Source organism: Musa acuminata, chromosome BXJ1-6, assembly GCF_036884655.1.
Source record: "Musa acuminata AAA Group cultivar baxijiao chromosome BXJ1-6, Cavendish_Baxijiao_AAA, whole genome shotgun sequence".
Taxonomy (NCBI): Eukaryota; Viridiplantae; Streptophyta; class Magnoliopsida; order Zingiberales; family Musaceae; genus Musa; species Musa acuminata.
The window spans coordinates 24422253-24431720 of record NC_088332.1 but is presented as its reverse complement, the minus strand read 5'-3'; positions in this window follow the sequence as shown (position 1 = coordinate 24431720).

The following is a 9468-nucleotide window of genomic DNA, read 5'->3' as shown; positions in this document are numbered from 1 at the left end:
TAGAAGACTTTTGAAAACCATTTTCAATGATATTCTATTTATTGAAATCTAAATAAATCAAGAAAACTCTCATTCGAGATTTTCAATATGTGTAGTCCATCCCATTGAACATGAGAAGATGAATGATAGAATTGTTAGGGAATCTTGGGGGTGACATCATATACGCAGCGGAAGAACAGAAAACAAAATCTCCAATTCCCAAAGATATATTTATCGTTGTGCGAAGATTGGTGCGTAAAAATCCACAGAATAGAAACCCATGTATGAAATTTATTGTGTTACCTAGGGAGATTGTATATTCCTAAATTCCTACAGATCTCTAAGAGAGGGTAAAGGAGGTCAAGCGCCTTCCTCTCTAGTGGTGATCTACACAACAGGGCTGCGATGATGCTTCTCAAAACTCTAAGCTTGCTTTGAAGTGGAGAGGGGGAGGAGAATAGGAGAGGAAACAAAAGCTCTAGCTTATAAACTATTGAAGCCATCCTATTTATATAAGTCCCCTCTCAACTTAACCCTAATGGATCCCCCCTATGAGGTATTGGATCTCCATCTAACAACCCAAGCCTATTAGATTAGTGGATCTCTATCCAATAATCTCTCATGGGCTCTTATTGGATCTCATTCAAAGGATCCAATAATTCAAGGGCTTATTGGATATCCAATAAGATAAGGGTTCCGACGGATATCTCATATCCGAACCTCTACTCATCATAATGCCTACCATATATGTGTGACCCTCTAGGCCCAATCTCGAGCTGGCCGTGAGTCATACCTATCAGAACTCCTTCTGACTCAGTGAATTATTATCTCCATAATAATTCACTCGACTCATCGACTACAGACATACTAGGCCACTACACCGTAGTCCTCAAACGATATAGGAGGATCCAATCCATTGGACATGTCTATCCTCAATTATCGTATAGCTATAGCCCCTCATCCATCTAATATCCCAAAGACCATATATTAGACATGGTGCTATCAAACCCATACGATTTCTACTCGAGTCTCGCTTTAATCAGATTCCCTTGGAGAACTCTTTCTCTCTTAATCTGAATGACCTTGGCTAGGGATTTGTCTGAGCAAGAACATATGAGACATTCCTCTCATGACATCGAGAGTGGATGATCCTCTATCGACACTCAATAGCCTTCGTAAGGTTGACTACCACTCTCGATAACCAGCTGTGCTAGATCTAGGATATTTAAACATATAAGTCTGGTATCAAAGAGTGGAGCACTCATACAGGACATCCTTGGTATCTCAAGTCTAAGGACCAGATACACCACTGAGACTACGAAATTATTATCTGACAATAAGGCATCATCAACTATTCAGCATTCTATAAGCAGATCAATCAGTAAACTCATTCCCCAATGAGCACCTGTATTGTATCCCTAGTATCCCCACATGATATTGTATCCTTAGTATCCCCACATGATATTGTATCCTTAGTATCCCCACATGAGCATCTATGAGACCAGCTGCATCCATTATATAGACAGATATATAATACACTAGTCTATCCAATTATCTCGATGTCCCTCTCAAGTAACCTATGACTGGGATTATTTAGGATCTGTGTTTAACGGCGAATCGATCTCATTATCGTGATCTCATCATGATCTGATTAAAGCGAACAGATCATCCTACGCGGGGAGCGCGGAAGCAACGTAACCACCGTTTCGACCCAATGAATGGAAAAAGTTTTACATAAGGTAAATGGTAGCTTTTTGATGCATCTCCAATAGCAACCAAAGGGGAAGAAAATATAAATTGAAGATCAAAATCTTGCCCAATTGCTTGCTGAATTTGCTGACATTTTTGTTGAGCCGCGCAGTCTTCCTCATACTCGGCAACATGACCATCGAATTCCAATCCTGCTAGGCAAGCAACCAGTGGACACTCAGCCGTACCAATATCCTCACCTCCAGAAGAATGAAATTGAAAAGATTGTGAAGGAGATGCTTGAAACAGGAGTGATTCAGCCAAGTTGCAGCCCCTATTCATCACCGGTGCTACTTGTACGCAAGAAGGACGGAACTTGGCAGATGTGCATCGATTACCGAGCTTTAAATGGCATCATCGTCAAGGACAAGTACCTAATACTAGTGGAGGATGAACTTCTTAATAAGTTAAAGGGAGCTTGAGTCTTCACGAAGTTGGACCTCCGATCTGGTTACCACCAAATTCGGGTATGTGAAGATGACATTCCAAAAACTGCATTCCACACACATAACTACCATTATGAATTCTTGGTAATGCCTTTTGGACTCACTAATGCTCCTTCAATCTTCCAAAGTCTCATAAACAATATTTTTCGGAGCTTTCTTCATAAATTTGTGCTGGCATTTTTCGATGATATTCTCATTTACAGCCCTTCTCTTGAGACTCACTTTCAGCATTGATGGGTTATTTTGATGATCCTTTGGGAGAATACTCTTTTTGTGAAGTAGCTAAAGTGCAGTTTTCTCTAGCAAAAGATAGGGTATCTTGGGCACATAATATCAGAAGGAGTGGTGGTAGACCCAACAAAAATTGAAGCAATGCAAGGCTGGCCGAAACCTACAAACGTGAAATTACTATGTAGGTTCCTTGGACTAACGAGCTACTATCAAAAATTTATTAAGGACTATGGGAAGATCAGCACACCCCTCACTTCTCTACTAAAAAAAGATGCCTTTCAATGATCGGATAAAGCCTCCGTTACCTTCGATAAACTTAAGGCAGCCATGATGACAACACTTGTACTAACACTACCTGACTTCGGCAAGACTTTTGTTATTGAAGCCAATGCCTCCGGAGTCAGAATTGGTGCTGTACTAATACAAGATGGCCGCCCCCTCATTTATACTAGTAAGGCGGAAGATTTCTTCCCTCGAGCAACAAAAATGGGTAACAAAGCTTCTTGGATATGATTATGAAATAACTTACAAAAGGGGAAAGAGAATGTTGATGCAAATGCGCTTTTGCAACTACCCGAGCAAGTTGAATTTTCGGTCATTTCACTTCCGACCAGGACTTCCTTGAGGATATTAAGAGGGAATGACAGGAAGATCTGGAGCCTAGTAATATCATAAAAAAATTGGAGGAAGCACTAAGCTCCGTGACTCATTACAGTTGAGACTTAAAAGGATTGCGCTGTAAGGGACGCATTGTGCTTGTGCCAAATTCTACTTGCATCTTCACGAACAGATTTTGGACAGAGTTATTCCAAATGTAGGGCACTAAATTGAAAAGGAGTATGATGTATCACCCATAAATTGACGGCTAGACGAAAGTGGTGAACAGGTGCTTGGAGATAGTCAAAAGCCATCCATCAAATATAACTACCCAAGGGGAACTCCAGACCCAAGCGAGTGCCATTATTGATCGACGGATTATGACTCGACGACGACGACCACTACTAAAGTGCTAATATAGTGGGCAAATTTACTAGTAGAAGGTGCCACTTGGGAGAACTATGATGACTTAAAGATCAAATTCCCAGAATTCATGAATCGCCAGCCTCGAGGACAAGGCTAATTTGAAGAGGGCGGGTCTATTAGGACTCCAACTAGGAGAGTCCTAATTGAGAGGGGCATTCATGTTAACCTACCTAGTCGATCCCTATTAAAGAGGTGAAGAGGCCAGCTAGGGTTAGAAGGTATTTCTTAGAGAAGCATTAGGAGTTGTAAAGGAATATGAGTCTTGAGTAGGAGTCCTATTATGAGTTAGGGTTTGGAAGCCCTATAAAGAACCATGTATTCATTCTCTTTTAATAAGCAATAGATAAATCTTTCTCTGCAGCCTTTGAGCAATAATTTGGAGGAAGGAACCCCTATAGAGTTCCAAGGAGGCCGATCCCCTAAAGAGATCAACCCCAACCTTAGAATCTACAAGGGTTCTATCAGTGAGGCGGTTGACATCAAGTATACCATGTAAGGGATTTGAAAGTGATATTTTCTGAAAATAAAGATGCAATATAAATAAATAACATGTAGATTTTACAACAATAAATAATCAAGATATGAACTTCTATCTTAATATGTTCGCACTATTTTACTAATAAGTCACGCGACACCTTGAGAATATGAAATAGAAGTCTTCGGTAGACTTCTAATAGGGATCGGGATCCAATCAGCATCTTAGTGTAACCTCGAGGGACTTGACCAATCACACTAAGCCCGAAAGGTAGGCAACTCTTGCCGATCACAACTCCTTGTGATTCCCATCCTTTTTGACCTTCAAATCACTATGGTCTCGAGGGACTCGACCAACCATGATGTTTGGTTAAGTCAACACCATCGTTACAAGATGAGTTTGATTCGATGATATACCCACGAGGGACTCGACCAACTATACCATGTCCTCAAGTCACCGGTGACATCTCTATGTTGTAGGCAAGATAGCGAATCACGATATCGGTGAGCCTCGAGGGACACGACCAACTCAACCTACACATAGAATCGGTCCCTACCTATAACGATGGAAGGCCATGTGGGTCAATCTAATTGCCTCACGTTTATCGACTTAATATTAACGAGAGAGGGGTTTCTTTGATTTGGTATCCTAATATGACATGTCACACACATACATATTTAATATATATCTACATCGCATGTATATATATATATATATATATATATATATATATATATATATATATATATATATATATATATATATATATATATATATATATATATATATATATATATATTCTTATCTCTAGTAGGTATATAAACAATCACACATCACATGAGCAATTACATCATATGATCATAGGCCTTAGTCAAATATGATCAGGACCGAGCTAATGGGCATAATCAATCACATCAAGATCTATATGTGCAGCGATGCAACTTTATGCCTTATGATCGTTTATCTCGTCCTCGTCGGTTCCGTCGACATCTCGACGCATCTCCATGCATCGCGATCGTCCGTCTCGTGGGTCCCGCTATCGCTTCCACGCTCCTGCTACGCCTCATCGTGTGATTATAACTTAATCATAGACACGCAGGCCCTACAATAAACGAGAAATAAAATGAAGGCTCACAGGCCCCAATAATAATAACCATAAGTACACATATCTCATGGTCCATGATCATCCGTCCACATATTATACATCACATATATAAATCATCATCATGTTGGTGTACTAGATAATAATAAAAATAACAATCAATTAAACCTTTTTAATTAATTAATATTTTTTGAAATCAAGGATATGTAGGAAATTTTTTGATTTATGAGGGGTATTTTATAATTTGGACAAAGGACATAACTTGAAATTTTTGAAAATCTGATGGTCAAAACTATCTTTTGTCTAGAAAACCCTAACCCCTCTATTCTCCCCTATGGGAACTTCTCGAGCGCCCTTGCGGGCACTTCCCGAGCGGTTGTGCTCGTGGACACAGGACTCGCAAGCGCCGTTGCCCTGCATTGCCTCAGCCCGCAATCATAGTGCTACCTGTTGGGGCTCGCTGTCACCGTTGCTAATGGCTCGCGTGTGGGCCCGATAGCAGCAAGCGCCACCTGCGCCCTGTTGAATCTTGGATTTTGATGATGAAACCAATTGATAAGTGTTTATGATTTAATCTGCATTTCAAGTGACGCAGGATGCTTTAATCAGGGAGAGATAATTAAAGCAGGAAGAATCATGTTGGGCTGGAGAAAAACGTGTCAGAAGATTAGATGTCGGGCAAGAGGATCAGTCGATGTATCGACAAAAGGCTTTGGGCCATAGATTCGAGCATCGGGCCAAGAAGAGCAGATATTGCACCAAGGATATCGGAATTACGAAGGTTAATTGGCCGATTGGGCAATAGGCCGCAAGAGAGGACAATGCGCCAAAGAATCGGACGAAGCATCGAAGGACCAATGACATGCCGGACAATGTGATTCATGCTTAGTAATAATTATCTAGATCGAAGTGTATTTTTATGTGTATAGGATTAACTACAATAGCAAGGCATAAAGCAAACTAAAGTCTCGGAGTCAAGTGTTAGGATCGAGAGCACTAAGAGGGGGGGGGGTGAATTAGTGCAGCGGAAATCTTTCAGCGATTAAAAACGAAAGCTGCGTTCGTTCGATAAAAACTATTTTGATGCAAAAGCCGATTCTAAGATTACTTATGATTAAGTGCAGTTTACGTCTAAACACAGTTTGCGTCTAAGCGCAGTTTACGCAGTTTGCGTCTAAATGCAGTTTGCGTCTAAATGCAGTTTGCGTCTAAATGCAGATTGCGTCTAAGCGCAGTTTGCGTCTAAGCGCAGTTTGCGTCTAAGCGCAGTTTGCATCTAAGCGCAGATTGCGTCTAAGCGCAGTTTGCGTCTAAATGGAATCAAAACGTAAACGTAAACTGCAAAGAAACTCGTTCGTAAAAGCGCAGAAGACAGTTTGCAGTTATAAATAGAATCAAAACGTAAATGTAAACTACAATGTAAAGATCGTACGAAAACACCGATTTTCGTCTGAATGCAGATTCGGAAAGATCAGAACTTAGAAACTTGTTCGTAAAAGCGCAGAGAGCAGTAGCTATGTAGGAGGTTTACAGTAATGATAAAGTGCTCAAAATAAAAGCAAACCAGAGATTTAGAGTGGTTCGGTCAGTCTTGACCTACTCCACTTTTGGCTTCCTCCACCGACGAGGTCACCGACATCAACTAGAGGCCTTCCTTCAATAGGCGAAGGCCAACTGCCCTTTTACAGTTTCACTCCTTTTGACGGGCTCAGGAAACAACCCTTACAGAACCTTTCTCTTCTCTCTTGACAACTCAAGACTTGAAGAATAGAAAGAGGAGAACTTTTGGACTTTACACAAATTTGAGCTCTTAGAATCACAGAAAAGATCAAGAATTCGGTGTAGGTCTATATCTTTTCAGTGCTGAATGGGTGGGGTATTTATAGGCCCCAACCCAGTTCAAATTTGGAGCTTAAAACGATCAAATCCCGGAATTCCGGGATCAGGCGGTTGCACCTCCTGACCGGAGAGGTTGCACCGCCTGGCAGAGCTCGAAGACTGAGCCTCTAGGCGGTGCTACCTCTGTCAGGGGCGGTTGTACCTCTCTGCCAGAGCTCGAAGACCGAGCTCAGGCAGTTGCACCGCCTGACTAGAGAGGTTGCACCGCTTGGTAGAGCTCGAAACTTGAGCTCTGGCGGTGCTACCTCCTGACAGAGGAGGTTGCACCGCCCAGTCTATCTCGGAGACTGAGCCCTGGGCGGTTGCACCTCTTGGCTGGGGCGGTTGCACCGCCCAGTCTCGCTGGGAGACATAACCTGAGTGGTGCTACCTCCCTGCCTGGCCGGTTGCACCTCCCATAGCAACTTGGGTCCGAATGGGTTGAACCATTCGACCCAATTTGAGTTTTTCAGGGGCCCAATTGCCCCAGGATTAAGCTAATGGGATCACCTCCCATTTCTAACTTAATCAAAGTGCTAACTACGATTATTTCCTAAGACATATTCTGCAGCTTGCTTCGGTGCGTCACTCGCTTCTTCCGGCGAGTTTCCGGCGAACTTCCGTCGATCATTCGATGAACCCTCGGTGATGCTCCTGCGGACTTCTGGCAAACTCCTAGACTGCGACGATCCACTTGGCAAGTTCCGACGAGCTCCTTTGGCAAGCTTCTAGACTTCTCGGATTTGTTCCCGTAGAACCTCCGACGACTGTCCGAACTTCCGTCGAGCTCTCGAACTCCCAACGTGATCATTGTCATGACTCCGGCGCAACTCCTGCTGCATGTCTTACTTTCATCGTAGTTAATCCTGCACACTTATCTCAACACATACATTAGACAACAAATGACAATTGACTTCATCATCAAAATCCGAGATTCAACAATCTCCCCCTTTTTGATGATGACAATCAATTGATAATGGATTTAACCTTAACTCCCCCTGTCTATATGCCATACTTCTTGAATTTAAAAACTTTATAAATTCAAGAGACATATTCCCATCATGATTCCTATCATAATGTATCTCTTTGAAGATGATGTCAAGGCTTGACATACATTTTCAAATATAACAAGTTTGAATGATGGTTATTGTAGCAATTCATCATATTGTAAGATATCGACATGTAAAGCTGTGAAGCAAGATTTTGATATCATTACATGATGTACACATTTCGAATATTTTAGCAAGTGTAGCATTGCATCACATGGTAAGATATCAGTTCGTACGATGCAAATTTTTGTTTGATATCTTGATATAGGGCATATGGCAATCATATATTTCTTGGTGATGCAAGTATGGCCTAATCATAGTATCAGTGATAGCAACCATATCAATTCATATTTTTCTCCCCCTTTGTCATCAACAAAAAGCATGGTAGCATTATCAAAAAGCATGGTAGATGTGATTCCAACAGGTTATCAAGCACATAAAGGAAGGCATGACACATATAATACTTTGAATATCTCTTCTCCTTGTTATGTTATAGTTCGTTGCTTGAAGGAGGAAACTCATTTTTCAAAAAGTTTTCATAAGAGTGTACAGGAAAATCCTATTTTTAGCATTCAAACCGAAAATAAGATGAACTCTTACATGCATTCGGATATGAGTAAGCTATTGATTTTCAAAAACATTTGTCACATAATTTCCAACATGTTATTTGATCAAGTGATACCAAGGCATGTAATAGTAATCAATAACATTCGAAAAATAATTTTAACTAGTTTAAGTATTCGGACACATCAACATTCCTAATTCTCTTCTTATGAAATCAAATTGTTCTTCACTTAGAGGTTTTGTAAAGATATCAGCTAGTTGATGTTTCGTATCAATGAATTCTATGATTACATCATGATTCATAACATGATCTCGTATAAAGTGATGTCTGATATCAATATGTTTTGTTCTTAAGTGTTGTATAGGGTTTTTTGTTAGGCATATTGCACTTGTGTTATCACATTTAATGGGAATATTTTTAAGATGAACTTTATAATCTTCTAAGGTATTTTTCATCCAAACAACTTGTGCACAACATGCACTTGCTGCAATATATTCAGCTTCGGTTGTTGATAGTGCAACCGAGTTTTGTTTCTTAGATGACCAGGAAACAAGGGCATGTCCTAAGAATTGACATGTTCCTGATGTGCTTTTTCTATCTAATCTACAGCCAGCGAAGTCCGCATCAGCATAAGCAATTAACTCAAGCTTCTCTGATTTTGGGTACCATAATCCTAGATTTGTGGTACCATTAAGATATCTGAGTATTCTTTTAACTGCCTTGAGATGAGATATCTTAGGGTTTGATTGAAATCTAGCACAAAGTCCTACACTGAACATTATGTCTGGTCTAGTTGCAGTGAGGTAAAGTAAACTTCCTATCATACCCCTATAGGTTTTTTGATCGAAGCTTTCTCCACTTTCATCAATTTCTAACTTAGTGGAGGTGCTCATAGGAGTGTTAATAGCTTTTGAGTTATTCATATTAAACTTCTTTAGTAAACTCATAGCATATTTAGTTTGACTAATAAA